Source organism: Pristiophorus japonicus, chromosome 5 (genome assembly GCF_044704955.1).
Source record: "Pristiophorus japonicus isolate sPriJap1 chromosome 5, sPriJap1.hap1, whole genome shotgun sequence".
NCBI lineage: Eukaryota > Metazoa > Chordata > Chondrichthyes > Pristiophoridae > Pristiophorus > Pristiophorus japonicus.
This window is the reverse complement of record NC_091981.1, coordinates 30901651-30920303: the sequence shown is the minus strand read 5'-3', so window position 1 is coordinate 30920303 and position 18653 is coordinate 30901651.

The following is an 18653-nucleotide window of genomic DNA, read 5'->3' as shown; positions in this document are numbered from 1 at the left end:
AAACATCTTTCCCAGGAAGAGACCTGCAAAGTCTATGTGCATCCTGGACCATGGTTTGGACGGCCATGACCCCAGACTCAGCAGCAATTTTGCTGGTGCTTTGCTGAGCTGCGTGCAAATGTTGCACTGGTGCACACATGATTGCAGCTCAGAGTCCATTCCCAACCACCTTACGTGAGGCCTGGCGATGGCTTTCATCATTACAATGCCGGGATGTGCGCTATGTAGCTCACGTACAAATTTCTCTCTCCCTTTCTTGGGCATAACAACACGATTGCCCCACAGTATACAATCCGACTGAATAGACACTTTGTTTTTGCGACGAATGTTAGGTTTGGTCTCTTTACACATTTGCTTGGATATGGCAGACCAATCACTTTTGAGGATGCAACTCTTCACCACTGATAAACTCGGGTCCTGGCTGGTCCAGGTCTTAACTTGTGGAGCCGTGACAGGGGTTCCTTCACTCTCAAAAGATTCCATAACTAACAATAGGTCCGCCGGTTGTGGCGTTTCCACCTCCAGTGTGGGCAACGGCAGACGGCTCAAAGCATCGGCACAATTCTCAGTGCCAGATCTATGCCAAATGACATAATCATAAGTGGATAATATCAGCGCCCACCTCTGGATGCGGGATGAAGCATTGCTATTGATACCTTTGTTTTCAGAAAACAGTGAAATGAGCGGCGTGTGATCTGTCTTCAGTTCAAACCGAAGACCAAACAGGTACTGATGCATCTTTTTAGCCACATACACACAGGCTAGTGCTTCTTTCTCTACCATGCTGTAGGCTTGTTCCACTTTAGACAAACTTTTTGAAGCATACTCGACTGGTTGAAGTTTACCCGACTCATTAGTTTGTTGGAGTATGCAACCAATTCCATATGACGAAGCATCACAGGCCAATACTAAACGTTTACATGGGTCATAATGTACCAACAGCTTGTTAGAGCAAAGCAGATAAGTGGCTTTCTCAAAAGCTCTGACTTGAGACGCACCCCACACCCAGTTGTCGCCTTTTCTTAGCAGCATGTGCAGTGGTTCTAATAAGGTGCTCAATTTAGCTAGGAAGTTACCGAAGTAGTTGAGTAGACCCAGGAACGAATGCAGCTCCGTCACATTCTACAGCTTGGGTGCATTCTTGATGGCCTTGGTTTTTGCATCCATGGGCCTGATGCTGTCAGCAGCAATTTTCCTCCCCAGGAATTCGACCTCTGATGCCATGAAGACGCAATTCAAGCATTTCAGTCTGAGTCCCACTTTGTCCAGATGATTTAGAACCTCTTCCAGGTTGTTCAGCTGTTCCTTGGAGTCACACCTGTGATCAGGATGTCATCTTGGAACACAACGGTTCTGGGAATGGACTTCAGTAGATTCTCCATGTTCCTCTGAAATATTGCTGCAGCCGAGCGAATTCCAAAAGGGATAAATAAACAGTCCTTTATGCGAGTTAATGCATGTAAGTCTCTTCAACATCTCGACCAGCTCCTGTGTCATGTAGGCCGACTTCAAGTTCAGTTTGGTGAATGACTTCCCCCCCGGCTAGCATTTCAAACAAGTCATCAGCCTTCGGTAACAGGTACTGATCCTGTTTTGAAACCCTGTTGATCGTAGCCTTGTAGTCTCCACAGATTCTGACTGCGCCATCACTTTTAAGCACAGGAACAATGGGGCTGGCCCATTCATTAAATTCAACAGTGATATGATCCTTTCATGCTGTTCAATATCGACCTTCTCCCTCATTATACACAGAACTGCCCAAGCTTTATGATGGACGGGTCTTGCATCCTAGTCCACGTGGATCTGCACCTTGGCTCCCATGAAGTTGCTGATGCCTGGTTGGATCAGCGAGGGGAACTTGCTCAGTACTTGGGCACATGTATCTTTCTCCGATGACATCGCCTTGATGTCGTTCCAATAGCATCTGATTTTTTCAAGCCAGTTCCTGCCAAACAGCGTTGGGCCATTGCCTGGGACAATCCATAGCGGTAACTTGTGAACTGCACCGTCATACGACACTTTAATTGTGACACTGTTAATCACCGTTATGAGTTCTTTTGTGCATGTGCGCAACTTGGCATTGACTGGACTCAGCCTGGGCCTCACAGCCTTAGTATTCCACAGCTTGTCGAATGCCCTCTGGCTCATTATCAATTGACACGCCCCTGTGTCCAGTTCCATTGATACCGGCAACCCATTAAATTTCAAGTTGATCATTATTGGTTTGCTCTTAGTTAGGAATGAGTACAGTCCATATACTTTCTCCTCTGGTATCTCAGATTGCTTCTCCAGATCTGCACTAGTCTGACCATCATCCGCCATTTGGTATGTCGCAGCACGCTTGCTCATCTGCAGACACTTGCGCTGGAGATGCCCCACTCTCAGATAGCCTTTGCAACTTTTTTGCTTAAATTGGCACTGCTAGTGCCGGTGATTTCCCCCACAATGCCAACATGGAGAAATCGGATGCATTCCTGCTGGCGGAATTTGGGCAGCCACAGGTTTCTTGTACGCAGGTGTAAGGGGTTCTGGGGAGTGTTGTGTCTTGGGTGTCTCTCTCTGGGCTTCTGCCCTCATAGCTTATGCCTGGCCTGTGAGGTACCCTGAGTGCTGCAAGAGCACTCCTGGAGAGACTGTGTCCACAGCTTATGAAGGGGGTTTTGAGACTCGTGCGCCCCCACAGCTTATGACTAGCCTGTGAGGCACTTGTGAGTGTCAAACACCCCTAACCCCTTTCTTCCCTAGCCTGCGGCACACAGTTGAGCGTTTTTGAGGCACTGCTGGCTTCCCTTACACTGTTCTGACACAAGACTCACGATCAGGTGATGTAATACAACAGAACTGAGACAAGGCGATTCCAAGAGGAACTTTAAGCTTCCAATTTATTTAACAAGGTGTATCTCAACAAACAGCAATATACCATCAAAACAATCCCCCTAAACGGACAAAACGAAAATTTTTACACAAGTATTAGCAGTACAATGCCCAACCTCCCACCTTTCCTGACCGAACTGAGTTGGGAGTTCTGGGGACCAGAGGTAGTACTCACTACTGTGCCTTTTGCAATCTGGTGGTTTGTTTTTTCTGTCTTCGGTGTCTTCGGACACTGGTCTTCCTTCTGTGTCGAGAGGCTTGCTGGTTGCTGGATCTCGAGAGCAGAACACACACACACACACACTGGGTCAGAACCCCCTTCTTATAGCCAGATATCCAGTCCGCCTCTCATGCTGAAATCGATCCTTCCCATTGGTGGGCTTTGTGATTTTGAAAAATGCAGCAGTGTTAGATTTCGCGGGTTTTTGCCACTGACCATTCAGATGTTAACCTACTCAAGGATTGAATAGGTGTTGATTGGGTTGGCAGGGTGTGGGCCTCCTGTAGCAATTGTGTAGGCCCTTGGTTTGTTTTGGGTTCCCTAGTTTTCTGAAGGTCTGCATAATTTCCCGATAATGGTGTAAACATGGGGAAGACAATAGCTCGATAATGGTGATGAGTCAGTCCCACAGTTTTCGAGCAAGTGCTCTCTCATTGGCTTGAAGCCCCTTGCTTTGGGCTAACTCTGTCCCACCATTGGCCCTCCAGTGTCCTCCCCCATCCAATCACTGCTCTGCCAAGGCCACATCATCTCAGGTTGCAACCCACGCCTGGATCTGGGTTCTCTGTTCTTTCCAGGACACTAGCCTTCTGTTTTATTGCAGCACAGGCAGATCCCACCGCTCCTTTTCTTCTGGGTAAAATGAGGGGTTTTCGTCCTCCCCTATATAATCCCCCATCTGACACAGTCAGACACCACTCGAGTGTGTCAAAGTTCAGGGTGGTGAGAAAACCCTTGGTCTCCCAAATTGCCCAACTTTCCCCAGTTTAACTCTAAACTGATCCCGTCGATATATATATCGCAATTCCTTTTAATGCGGTGCAAAACACAGAATCCAACAGGTTATAATATACAACAGCAATATACATATATGTACTTAAGGTTACAGCAGTAATTGTACATTGAGTCTCATTTCAGTCTTAACCGCAAAACAAACCAACCTGCCCTGTAAACTCCCCAGAGGCCATGTATGAAAACGTGGTCATCCTTGGAAGTAACAAAACCACCTGAGTGTTGCGGTCAAGATTTGTTTACACTCCTTGAGGGTTTAGCAACGGCTCTCCTGTCTGTGTAGTAACCTGAGGAACTGTTTTCTTTTCCTTTTTCTTCTGAGCTTACAGCTTGTAGCTAGCAGATATGCTACAATCAGGAGTTGGCCGATTACCAAGACATGTGATCCCACCCGGATCCACACAGGTATGTCTGCCCGTATCCCCAAATCCCACCATGCTGAGGGTTTAATCTGGGCAATCTCCCCTGCTAGAACTTCAGTTTTCTGCTCCATGGTGTAAAAATGTTTTTGAGACAAATCCACTGCCTGGACAAGGGCTGTAAGTTTCTCAGGTAGCGGGGCAATGGGATAGCCAAAATGGGCGACATATTGTTGTAGGTGACTGAGGTTGTTTTGTACCGTGAGGTGAATCGTGGAATGTTCTGGGATGGGTGTGATTCTGGTGTGTGTCACTTGAACCCTCTGCCCTGGGTTTAAAGCAAAAGCTGCTGTACGGTATTGGACACCACCTTCCCGGTCCATGTTCATATCGTTGGGCACTTGTGGTGACACAATATGTCCCACCGCCTATATATGCTACCTGTGGAGGCATGTGGTTCGGGGCCATTACCTCCATTGTGCAATTGATAGGCTCTGCCCCAGCAGTGCTGAACCCGCATTGTGGCCTTGCAAAAGCGTTCAAGTGCTGGGGGCACAGGATTACCTGTGCTCCCCTGCTCCGACAACCCGAGAGGTCTGTACCTGTCACAGTGTGCTCCCACATTGTGACATAAGGTGGGACCTCTTGGAATCGAACATGCACCCCTCCACGAATAACTTCCACATTCTCCACTCGGTACAGGGGTGCTGGTCGTGGGGACGCCCCCATCACGGGCATCCTGATCACCACACCCATGATGGTATGGTTTGACTTTACCACAGTCCACCGGTACCGGGTGGGCTTCCGACGCTACACGAAGTTGGCAAGGACTCAAAACATTATCATAAGGGTGCAGTGCTGCTAAGTGCTGGTTGCTGATCCAGGAGGGGACCTGTCCCTGTCTCAGATCCTCGAGGTTACTCCGTCCCTCTCCCAGCAACTAGGCCCCATAGAGCATGCTCACCTCATTTTGGGTGGCTTGATCGGAGGCGTTTCTATCCTCCCGAATCAAAGCGTTTACAGCTCTGCCTGTGCCTCCAATTGAGAGATAATCTCCTTTAAGTGAACTGTCATTGCCACCTCTTCGTGGAGCGCGGATCCCACTACGGTATTCTCGTCCCCCAGGATTTTACGCAGCTGATTCTTTAACCCATTTATCTGGAGGGTCAGCTGCATATTATCCAAACTGTTTAAGGCGGACGCCCCAGTGTTAAACCCCGTGAAAATGTCATTTAAAGTGCCACACCTCTGCCTGCCCGGTTCGGCCCTATCCCACTGTTTATACAAGTCTGTCACTTTGACATCCCCGAAGTCCATTTCATAGAACTTCCACAACATCTCCCCGCAGCAAAGCCTGCTTTAACAGCTCGGTTTCCTGGGGACACCACGTAGGTAGGCGGACTTCTGTCAGATTTAGCACCACTGATGCCACCATGTAGTGTACCCTCTGATAAAGTAGTTTCACGGTAGGGACCAACACTAAACCTTTCCCCGGCCCCCTGGTTGTTGTCGGGCTCCCGTGTGGGACGGTGGGCTTGGCCGTGGGTGGGGGTTTCCTTTCCCGAACTACTAGTTCGGTGGCGTTTACTGGTACCCGGGGATTGGGGGTCACACACACCTCCCCGCTGCGATCCCATACCAGCCCATCCTGCCACCACCTATAGAAAACAATGGAGACCCCCTCTGAACACATGCGAGTGGATCCCCACATACACAAATAAATTCCTTGGTCATACGCCCACCTTTTCTCCCAGCACATCGTGACACCGCCAGATGACCCTGTGATGGTTCGATAGGTATCATTATCCAGACGTTCCCAGTCCGAGTGTCGATCTCCCACGTCCCTCTTGAGCTTTCTGAGCCACCACCACCGTCCCAGAGGTATGTCCCCTTGGCAAGTTAGGCACACCTTCCTGCCTTCTGTCACTCTCACTCTGGAAGTGGCCACAGTGATCTCCGGGCAGGGGATGGAGACCTCTCCGTAGGTGAAGTACTTAAGGTTGGAGTACTTGGTGGAGTTCGATCCCAACCACCCAGGCCATCTCCCTTCGTGGGAGTAGGTGACCCGGCCATCTGTCGCCGGAGTCCCTTCTCCTGTGGTCACTGTCGGCGCTCTGCCCCCGGAGCATCCAAAAACCAGGGAGTCCTCGGTGTCCCCTCAGTGTCCAGTGCAGATCCTTAGCGACACCAGCATTACTAATGTCCAGTAGGGAGGTGTTGACACCTGAAAGGCAAGAAGAACATGGCCTTGCCTTGAGAGACCTCTCCAGGCTCGGCCCGCGTAAAATGTTCCAAACATAAAATGCTGTACCCAACCGTCACTGCCTTACCTAAATGCATATACACAACACAAAGTAACAAAACAGGAAGGGAAAATATATACACCGCCACCCGTCGCCGGGTGGCCAGGCTACATCCTGTCACTGTACAGGCGTCATCGACCACTCGGCTGACTGTACCCTGGGGATCAGGATGCTCTCCGCTGAGGGGCTCGTATAGTCCCCCTTAATGGGTCTGGTGCTACCCTCCAAGGCCCTCCCGAGCCCCAGATAATCGGTGGGAGATCCTTGCTAGCGCAACAGAGCACCCTATCTGTTGTCTTTTGCCTTCTCGGTCTGGGGTGCGGGGCTAAGTCAAAAGGGGACCACGGCGCCCTGGACTGTGGCACTGTCACTCCTCTTTACTGTCGGTGCAGAGTCCCATGTTATTGGCTGCAATGCTATCTCCTCCACCTCTTGGACTAACCCCAGCTGATCCATCATGGGAGGTTCAGCTTCCCCTTGGACCTTGCTAGTGTTAGAGCCTTTCTCCCCACGTCTGTTAGTGGGCTGGGAACCTCTGCCCAGTGGTGGGATAGCCTTACTGGAGCAGTGAACCATCCCCGGCTGTAGAGCTACGGGGCCCGCTGCCTCCTCCGGAGCCTCCACATCCACCGGGGCCTGTTCTTCCTCCAGTGCCTGGTTCCCTTCCCTTGCTCGTCCCCTCTATTTTTTATCTCTTTTGGGGTCAAACAATTTACACTGATTAATGTGATACCACTTCACCCGGCGAGACAATTGAACCGCACAGACCATAGGGCTAGCCTTGTCGACTATGCTGCGTGGTCCCATATACAGTGGTTCAAATATCCTGACCCGGGCGAAGCTTCTCACCATCACCTGGTCGCCCACCTCCCAATCATGGTGACTTCGGGGTTCCAGCAGCAGCCGATTGGCACGGTGCTGTTTACCCATGTTGTTGGCCGCCTGCCAGTGAATCTGTTGAAGCTGTTCAAACAGATTCTTGACAAAGCGGTCCCGGTTCACCTCTCGAAGCTGCCCTTCGGTGAGAACCGGCGCCAACACATGCACTGGGGTTCTCATGATCCGGCCAATCATCAGCTCATTGGGTGAGAACCCTGTGCTCTTTGACTGACTGGCCCGGATTCCCATGAGGACCAACAGTAAGACCTCCACCCACTTGTTCGGTGAGTCTCCCGTCTCCTTGCGCAGCCTTTCCTTTTGGATCCGCTTCAGGCGTTCTACGGGGCCTGAGGACTGAGGGTTGTAAGCGACATGCCATTTGGCTCTTATCCCCAGCACTTTTAGAGTGGCCTGCATCACCTGGCTGGTGAAGTAGCTTCCCCGGTCGGACTCCACAATTTGAGGTAGACCTCACCGAGAGAACATCTCCCTCACCAGGATTTTTGCAGTCCCCACCCCGGTAGCTGTTCGGCAAGGGAAGGCTTCCACCCACTTGGAAAACACATCCACCAGGACGAGGCAGTATTTATAACCTCCCTGGGCGGCCGGTAGGGGTCTGATGTAGTCGATCTAGATCGACTGTATGGTCCCTCTACCCACCTGACGTGCCCCATAGACACCTTCCTTTTCTGAGGGTCTGGGTTGTTTGCAGCGCAAACCAGACAGCCCGCACAGAAGTTGCGGACGTCTTCCCGGAGGCCTGGCCACCACCCTGCCTTTTCTGCCCATTGCCAGGTAGACTCCGGCCCAGGGTGTCCCGCACCTGGACCCTCATGGGCCAGCTGAAGGAATTCCCTCTGGTGTTGTGGCGGCACTACCCATTTTTAAACAACATGCATTCCCGCACAGCAATACCTGCAGCACTGTATGGGCCCTCAGCCTTTTCCCCCTTTTTGATAGCAGCCAAGGCAGCCTTCAGGACTGGATCCTGCATCTGGACTACTTTAAGGTCTGGGGCCGGAGCCACACCTACGCTCCCTTGTGTCCCTGGCTTGCTTCTTGCTGCTGCTATCCTGCCTGCCTCGTATGGGTCTCATAGGCAACCTGTAAGAGCACCTTCCCTTGCCAGCAGGTCTGCCTGCTGGTTACCTTCACCCCGTGGCTCAGTTTTGGAGTGGGCCTTTACCTTATGAATATATACATCCCCTGTTTCTCCCACTGCAGCCACGATCTTTTCTAGCAGGGGTTTGGTCACAAGGGGCTTCCCATCCGCAGAGGTGTACCTCTGGCGTGACCAAATTGCCAGATACTCTGTACACGAATTGCAAGTGAACATGCTGTCCGAGCAAATCGTGTATGGGGTAGGGAATTCCTCGGGGTGTGTGACCACATACATCACCGCCGAGAGTTCCGCCTGCTGGGCGCTCAGGGTGCATGGGAGTTTAAGAGCCAAGGCAATCCCTGCCTTGGGATCCCAAACTCCGCAGCCTTTGAGACTTGTACCCGCGGACACTGAACTGGAGCCATCAACGTAGATCTCGCGGCCTGTGGGGTGTATCCCTGCCCGAAATCCAAAGTTGATGTCCCATACCCCCTCCACAGAGCATCTATGTGGCTACCCTGGATAGATTAAATTTGCTGCGAGCCTGGGCACGCAGAGGCCCTTGGCCTTTAATGCCATTTGGGAGAGGAGGAGGGTCCAGCGAGTGATTCTAGCACTGCTCACTGTCCCGTCCTTAATCCTCCCGTCCAACAGCATCTGCGTCGTGGTATGATGGGTGAGGAATGTAATGGGGGATACTCCAGTAAAGATCTGCCCAGTGAGTGGCAAGCAATTGCCTCTCACAATTGGAGTACCCCTTTTCTACCTCTGTGAGGGCCCTGGAGGAGTACACCACTGGTCTCAGCTGGCCGTTTTGCTCCTGGAGCAAAACTGCACTTAAGCTGTCGCTACTGGCTGCCACCTCCAGGAAGAATTCTTCTCCCCCATCAATTGCTCCTAGGGCTGGTGCTACCTGCAGGTCTCTCTTCAGATGGACAAATGCTGCCTCACAGCCCTCGTCCCACTCCCACTCGACCCCCTTGTATCGGAGTCTGAGCAGAGGGGCGGCAGTGGCTGCATAGTCCTCGATGAAGTCCCTACAGTAGCCAGTGATTCCCAGGAAAGACCTCACCCCCAACACATTCCTAGGGACAGCGAGTTCCTGTACTGTCTTTCTTCTAGCCTCATCAATGATCCTTTCTCCTGCCCTTATTGTCAGGCCCAGGAATTTTACTTGTCCTAGACCTATCTGAGCTTTCTTGGGGTTAACTTTAAAACCCCCTTCCTTCAGTAAGACCAGCAGCTCGGCCAGCAGTGGACCGTGTTCCTCACTGCTGTCCGTGAACAACAACAGGTCGTCCACATACTGGGCCAGCTGGTGTGGTTGGCTGAAGCCTTTTAAGCAGTTCGCCATGCATTGGTGAAAAATGCTGGGACTGTTATGAAAACCCTGTGGGAGGCAGCTCCATGTATACTGCTGTTCCCTAAAGGTGAAGCCAAACTTGTACTGGTCTTCCTTCCGTACAGGGATAGACCAAAACCCGTTGGATATGTCCAACACTGTGAACGTGGTTGCGGATGCAGGGATTTCCCCTATCAGATCTGCAACCGCCGCTACTGTGGGGGCACAAGCTGGGATGTTTTTATTGAGCACCCTATAATCCACCGTAGCCCTCCAAGAATTGTCCGGTTTCCTAACCGGCCAAAGCGGGGAGTTGACATGGATGGCTATGGGTCTCAAAACACCCTGCTCGACAAGCGAGCTTAAATCTGTCTCCAAGTCTGCTTCTGCCTCTTGGGGAAAGCCATACTGCTTTTGCGGGCGGGACATGGGATCTCCATCTATTCTAACCTCCACTCCTGTGACTCTCCCACAATCGTGTTTATGGGTGACAAATGCTGCAAGATTTGCTTGCACATCGGCCCGGTACTCGGCCGGGGTGTTACCAACCAGAACCTCCAGGTCGTAACCCCCTTTTGGCTTCACTGTACACAGAGTCCCTTTTCCCTGTTTCTTATCGATAACCATGACTTCTACCTCTGCACCCGTGCTCACTGTGCCCCATAGACAGTGATTCCTCAATTCTACTAGGATCTGGCGAGCGATGATAAAATCGGCCCCCAAGATCCCTTTTCCCACCTGCTCCCAGTTCATCAGGACGCACTTCCATTGCGTTTGGAGTGCTCCTAAATGAACTGCAAGCGGGACTGAGAAAAACCCAGCCTTCTCATTTCCTGTGAACCCAACTAGTTGATACGGCACCCCGTTTGATAGAGGTGAGGTTGCAGGGTCCTCCGAATGGACTATCGTGCTGGAAGCACCAGTGTCCAAAAGGTAAGTACCAATACACCCTCAACCTCCATCTTGACCCAGGGTCGTCCCCAGGGGTCGTATTCTAGTGGGCACAGGTATGCAGGCTGGGTCTGGGCTAGTCACGGCCTCTGTACTGGCAGGGTTGCTGGTGCTTCCCTGCCTGTTGCCGTGGCTACCTTCCCAGTCCCCTCCAGCGCTGTCCTCAATGCAGCTACTATCTCGTCAAGGGATGGTGAGGAGCTCCCTCCACTTCCCCCACTCTGGACGGCTCCTGAAGGACTTCTCCCACCATATCTCTTTGCTGGGCTCCTGCAATCCCTTTTAAAATGCCCAGCTTTCCCGCACCCGTAGCACACTCCCTCCTTAGCAGACGAGCGGCCATCCTCCTGGTGCCATTCCCTTTTGGGAATCAAGTTGGTTTTACTTCATTTACCCGACCTTTGGAGGTTTACTCCTCCTCCCCTCCTCCATTCCGTTGGATCAGTGACAGTTGCCTGACCACTGCTTCCTCGGTGAGGTTGGGGTCCCGGGAATCGAACCACAGTTCTAACCTGGCCTTGAGCCGGGGCAAGCAGTTTGCCACCAGCATCCTCAGCCAGCGGCCAGTCTGTACCACGGAAAGATTCGCCCGGTCGAGGAGCTCACCACAGGCTGCGTGATATACTACCCACAGCCTGTCCGCAAATGCCTGCGGGGTTTCCCCTGCGAGCTGCCTTGTCCTTTCGACCCATTCGAAAGGACTGCCGTCATCGAAGCCCATAGCCTCAAGGATGGCCCTCTGGACCTCAGCAACTGCCCCCTCTGTTATTCTGCCAGGAGGGCCTGGTACAATTTGCTGTCCAGAGAGAAGAGCAGCAGCTTGGCTGTCTCTTCCTCGTCGCACCCATTAATTTCCCCTGCCTGCACCACCTCCATGAAGTGGATAGACGGGTCCCCGGTGCGAGTGAGTTTGGCCAAATGGGTCACCATGGCCCTGAGTGATTGAACTCCATGGGGAATAATAAAGTCGTTCTCCAGCGCTCCTCGACCCTGGCCACCTGCCTGTGGAGGACCGTACTTGCTCTGCCTGACCGGGCACATCCGCCCTGGTTCAGGATCTGCACTGGTCCCTCCGCCTCCGGCTGTCCCACCATACCTGGTGCAGCAGACAGTGCCTGGTCGCCTGATCCAGCCCTTAACTGACCCTCGGCGGGCGCCTCACATCCCTGCTGCCAAGCGGGACATATTGGTCCTGCCCCAGCCCTGGGTATGCTACTATCTGCGTGCCCCACTCCTCCTGGTACCCCACCGGACAAACCACCGGTGCCTCAGGAGGTGGTCGGGCATCTCTTGCCTTTGTATTCTCCTCTACCCCACAATACTCTCCTTTGTCCCCTGTGGACCCTCCATGTCCTATCAGGGCGACCATCCCCTTTGTCTGAGAAAGAACGTGGGTGAGAGCTTTAATCCTCTCCTGGCAGGAGCTGTGATCTGCGAACTCACTGCTACTGGCCACCTTATAGGCTGCCTGTACGTCTTTTAATTTATTCTCTAGTTCCCTAATTTTCTGGGCGTACCGAGAGTTCCGTTCCCGGAGGGACCCCTCACTACCCTTGGCCACTGACCATTCAAATGTTAACCTACTCAAGGGTTGAGGAGGTGTTGATTGGGTTGGCAGGGTGTGGGCCTCCTGTAGCCATTGTGTAGGCCCTTGGTTTGTTTTGGGTGCCCTAGTTTTCTGAAGGTCTGCATAATTTCCAGATAATGGTGTAAACATGGGGAAGACAATAGCCCGATAATGGTGATGAGTCAGTCCCACAGTTTTCGAGCAAGTGCTCTCTCATTGGCTTGAAGCCCCTTGCTTTGGGCTAACTCTGTCCCACCATTGGCCCTCTGGTGTCCTCCCCCATCCAATCACTGCTCTGCCAAGACCACACAGTCTCGCGTTGCAACCCACACCTGTATCTGGGTTCTCTGTTCTTTCCAGGACACTGGCCTTCTGTTTTATTGCAGCACAGGCGGATCCCACAGCTTCTTTTCTTCTGGGTAAAATGAGGGGTTTTCATCCTCCCCTACACAGGCACTGCCATGTGCCGCTCTGTCGAACGCTGAATCAATAATTTTTACAGTACTTGCCGAGTTTCGATTTTTCACTGAAATCTGCTTTAAACTTCTATCTGTCATCATACATGAATGATCGTGATGGCCCTGTTCAAGTCCAACGTCTCCACCGCCAATAGTTTACGTAGGATGACCGCATGGTTGATGCTGATTTCAAAGAAGTCCCAGAGCATGTCTGCCAACACAGCCCCGAACTTACACGGTCCTGCTAGATGTCTCAGGTCAGCAACAAATTCCATCGCATTCTGGCCATCTGAGCGAACGTGCGTGTAAAATCCGTATCTCGAGATGATGATGCCTTCGTCTGGCTTAAGGTGGCCCTGTACCAGTGTACACAATTCTTCATATATCTTCTCTGTTGGACTCACAGGCAGAAGTAGAATCTTTATGAGACCATAAAGTTTTGGACCGCAAACCGTGAGGAACACCGCCTGGCACCGATCTGCATCTCCATTTTGTTGGCAACGAAGAGCTGGCTCAAATGGCTCACAAAGTCTGCCCAATCTTCTCCTTCCACGAATCGCTCCAACAATCCAATTGTGCTCATTTTTGCATGCAAAAGTTCTTGTTGGCTCGTCGCCAAATATTGTGTATGCAATAACTGTTTGAGTATTGTTTAACTCGTGCCTGCATGCAGCCCAATAGCCTCCAACATTGTCGCCATCTAGTGGCTAGTGATCGCAAAAGTACATATATGACACACAAGATAAAATTTTACGGGATTGGGGGTAACATATTAGCATGGATAGTGGATTGGCTAACTAACAGCAAACAGAGAGTTGCAATAAATGGTTCATTCTCTGGTTGGCAACCAGTAACTAGTGGGGTGCCGCAGGGATCAGTGCTGGGACCCCAACTATTTACAATCTATATTAACGACTTGAAAGAAGGGACTGAGTGTAACGTAGCTAAGTTTTCTGATGATACAAAGATGGGAGGAAAAGCAATGTGTGAGGTGGACAAAAAAAAATCTGCAAAAGGACATAGACAGGCTAAGTGATTGGGCAAAAATTTGGCAGAAGTTGGAAATTGTGAGGTCATGCACTTTGGCAGAAAAAAATCAAAGAGCAAGTTATTATTTAAATGGAGAAAGATTGCAAAGTGCTGCAGTACAGCGAGACCTGGGGGAACTTGTGCATGAAACACAAAAGGATAGTATGCAGGTACAGCAAGTCATCAGGAAGGCCAATGGAATCTTGGCCTTTATTGCAAAGGGGATGGAGTATAAAAGCAGGGAAGTCTTGCTACATCTATACAGGGTATTGGTAGGCCACACCTGGAATACTGCATGCAGTTTTGATTTCCATATTTACGAAAGGATATACTTGCTTTGGAGGTAGTTCAGAGAAGGTTCACTAAGTTGATTCCAGAGATGAAGGGGCTGACTTATGAGGGAAGGTTGAGTAGGTTGGGCCTCTACTCATTGGAATTCAGAAGAATAAGAGGTGATCTCACCGAAACGTATATGATTATGAAGGGGCTTGACAAGGTGGATGCAGAGAGGATGTTTCCACTAATGGGGAGACTAGAACTAGAGGACATGATCCTAGAATAATGGGCTGCCCATTTAAAACAAAGATGAGGAGAAGTTTCTTCTCTCCGAGTGTAAGTCTGTAGAATTCGCCTCAGAGAGCTGTGGAAGTTGGAACCTTGAATAAATTTAAGACAGAAATAGACAGTTTCTTAAACGATAAGGTGATAAGGGGTTATAAGAAGCAAACAAGGAAATGGAGCTGATTCCATGATCAGATCAGCCATGATCTTATTGAATGGCGGAGCAGGCTCGAGGGGCCGTATGGCCGAATCCTGTTCCTATTTCTTATGTTCTTATTTTGAAAGAAGTGGCTGCAGAGATAGTAAATGCATTAATTGTCATCTTCCAACATTCCATAAATTCTAGAACAGTTCCGGCAGATTGGAAGGTAGCTAATTTAACCCCGCTATTTACAAAAGGATGGAGAGAGAAAACGGGAAACTACAGACCAGTTAGCCTGACATCAGTAGTAGGGAAAATGCTAGAATCTATTATTAAGGATGTGGTAAAAGGGCACTTAAAACATAATAATAGGATTGGGCAGAGTTAACACAGATTTATGAAAGGGAAATTATGTTTGACAAATCTGTCAGTTTTTTTTGAGCTTATAACTAATAGAAATGATAAGGGATGAATCAGTGGATGTGGTGTATTTGGATTTTCAGAAGGCATTCAATAAGATGCCACACAAGAGGTTATTAAACAAAATTAGGGCTCATGGAATTGGGGGTAATATATTAGCATGGATTGAGGATTGGTAAACGGACAGAAAACAGAGAGTAGGAATAAAAGGGTCATTTTTGGGTTGGCAGGTTGTAACTAGTGAGGTACCACAAGGATCAGTGCTTGGGCCCCAGCTATTCACAATCTATATAAATTATTTGGATGAGGGGACCAAATGTAATATATTCAAGTTTGCTGATGCAAAGCTAGGTGGGAATCTAAGTTGTGAGGAGGATGCAAAGAGGCTTCAAGGGGATATAGACACGCTAAGTCAATGGGCAAGAACAAGTCACATGGAATATAAAGTGGAGAAAATGTGAAGTTATCCACTTTGGTAGGAAAAATAGAAAAGCAGAGTATTTTTTAAATGGTGAGAGATTGTGAAATGCTGGTGTTCAAAGGGACCTGGTTGTCCTTGTACATGAATCACTGAAATAACATTCAGATACAGCATGAAAATAAAAAAGCAAATAGTATGTTGGCCTTTATTACACGAGGATTTGAGTATAAGAGTAAAGACATCTTACTGCAATTATTTCAGGTCCTGGTGAGACCACACCTGGAGTATTGTGTACAGTTGTTGTCTCCTTACCTAAGGAAGGATATACTTGGCATAGAGGGAGTGCAGCGAAGGTTCACCAGACTGATTCCTGGGATGGGGGATTGCCCTCTGAGGAGTGATTAGTAGACTAAGCCGATGTTCTCTATAGTTTAGATTAATGGGCTCAATTTTGGCCCACCCCTTTTTTCGGCGCACTGACCGGAGATGCGCTGCTTTTCTCCGTTCAGAAGTGCACCGAAAAAATTCCTCCCCACTTTGGCCGCTGCCCAGCGCCTCCCCAGTCATTGCACAGCGTGGCCAGTCGAGTTGGGGGTGGAGCCAGCGTCCTGCGCTGAAAACAGTGCCGGGACATCTGCACATGCACATTGGAGTCGGGTCATAGAAACATAGAAAATAGGTGCAGGAGTAGGCCATTCGGCCCTTCAAGCCTGTACCGCCATTCAATAAGATCATGGCTGATCATTCAACCTCACTACCCCTTTCCTGCTTTCTCTCCATACCCCTTGATCCCTTTGGCCACAAGGGCCATATCTAACTCCCTTTTGAATATATCTAACGAACTGGCCTCAACAACTTTCTGCGATAGAGAATTCCACAGCTTAACCACTCTCTGAGTGAAGACATTTCTCCTCATCTCGGTCCTAAATGGCTTACCCCTTATTCTTAGACTGTGACCCCTGGTTCTGGAACTCCCCAGCAACGGGAACATTCTTCCTGCCTCTAACCTGTTCAATCCCGTCAGAATTTTATGTTTCTATGAGATCCCCTCTCATTCTTCTAAACTCCAGTGGATACAAGCCCAGTTGATTCAGTCTCTCCTCATATGTCAGTCCGCCATCCTAGGAATCAATCTGGTGGACCTTCGCTGCACTCCCTCAATAGCAAGAACGTCCTTCCTCAGATTAGGGGACCAAAACTGAACACAATATTCCAGGTGTGGCCTCACCAAGGCTCTGTACAACTGCAGTAAGACCTCCCTGCTCCTCTACCTATGAAGGCCAACATGCCATTTGCCTTCTTCACCGCCTGCTGTACCTGCATGCCAAACTTCAATGACTGATGTACCATGACACCCAGGTCTTGTTGCACCTCCCCTTTTCCTAATCGGTCACCATTCCGATCATATTCTGCCTTCGTGGTTTTGCCCCCAAAATGGATAACCTCACATTTATCCACATTATACTGCATCTGCCATGCATTTGCCCACTCACCTAACCTGTCCAAGTCACCCTGCAGTCTCTGAGCATCCTCCTCACGGCTCACACCGCCATCCAGCTTAGTGTCATCTGCAAACTTGGAGATATTACATTCAATTCCTTCATCTAAATCATTAATGTGCATTGTAAATAGCTGGGGTCCCAGCACTGAATCCTGCGGCACCCCACTGGTCGCTGCCTGCCATTCTGAAAAGGACCCATTTATTCCGACTCTCTGCTTCCTGTCTGCCAACCAGTTCTCTATCCACGTCAATACATTACCCCCAATACCATGTGCTTTAATTTTGCACACTAATCTCTTGTGTGAGACCTTGTCAAAAGCCTTTTGAAAGTCCAAATACATCACATCCACTGGTTCTCCCCTGCAACTAGTAGAGTGAACAAGGGAGAACCAGTGGATGTGGCACACCCGGACCCCCAAAAGGGTCGCAAAATTTGGCAATCGGCCCAGCCTCTCTACCCACAGATGTCACGTTCACGCGCTCTCCTCCAACCCCCCCCGCCATTCATTTTCAGCCCAGCCTCTCTCTCTCTCTACCCAAAGATGTCACGTTCACTCGCTGTCCCCCTCTCCCCCACCCCCCAACCCACCCCACACCCCCCCTATTCATTTGCAGCCCAGCCTCTCTCTCTCTCCCCGTGGAATCCCGATGCCGATCGCTCCAGCACCTAGCCCAGGCCGAGTGGCCTCCCGGTGAGCACTGTAGTGCTGCCCCTAGCCCAGGCCGAGTGCCCTCCCGCACAGGCCAGCCCGCTGCCTTCCCAGGCCGAGTTTTAAGATGAAGGTAGGACTTACTTCAATTTTTTTTATTTGTTATTTAATTCTTAGAACATTTTGTTTGCAAGGTTTGGTGGTTTGTAAGGCTTGGTACTTTAGGTGCAGGTCCTCTCCATTTCTTTGATTTTTGTAGTTTAAGCTTCCATGAATGCTTCTGTTGTATAGTAAATTAACTTTGGGAAGTTTGTCATATGATGTCTTGTATAGTTGTTTGATCCCATTCACATTGTTTAGTCATTAAGTTTCTCTATTATTGACCAAGTTAAATTTTAGACTTTTGAAACTCACTCAGCTAGGGCTAGGGGCGGGCAGGCAGCAGAACTGATAGAAATCATCCAGACAGGAGCACTATCAGTTCTCCTGACTGCCCCTAGCCCAGGCCAAATGGCCTCCGATGTACCTATCTGCGCTGATTTCTTAACTCGCCGCAAAGATTTTCTAACGTGGCTGCATACACTGGCCTAAGTAGATTTGGATTTACTATTAGCTGGCCAAAGTTGTTTAAATGGGCAGAACTGACATAGGTGGCTGGTAATGCCCCCTTTCGAGAAAAAAAAAACTAAAAAAATCATAACTAACTCACTTACTCTGGTGCAAATTGAATGTGCAAAATGGGGATTTTTAAGATACGCCAGAAAAATCAAGTTACTCCAAAAAAATCGGAGCAACTCCTGGCCACAACTGATCCCTATGAGAGGTGATCTCATTGAAACATACACAATTCTTACAGGGCTTGACAAGGTAGATGGAGGCAGGGTATTTCCTCTGGCTGGGGAGTCCAGAACCAGGGGTCACAGTCTCAGAATAAGGGGTCGGCCATTTAGGACTGCGATGAGGAGAAACTTCTTCACTCAGACGATGGTGAATGTTTGGAATTCTCCAGAGGCCTCTGGAGGCTCAGTCTTTGAGTATATTCAAGACAGAGATCGATAGATTTTTGGATATTAAGAGAATCA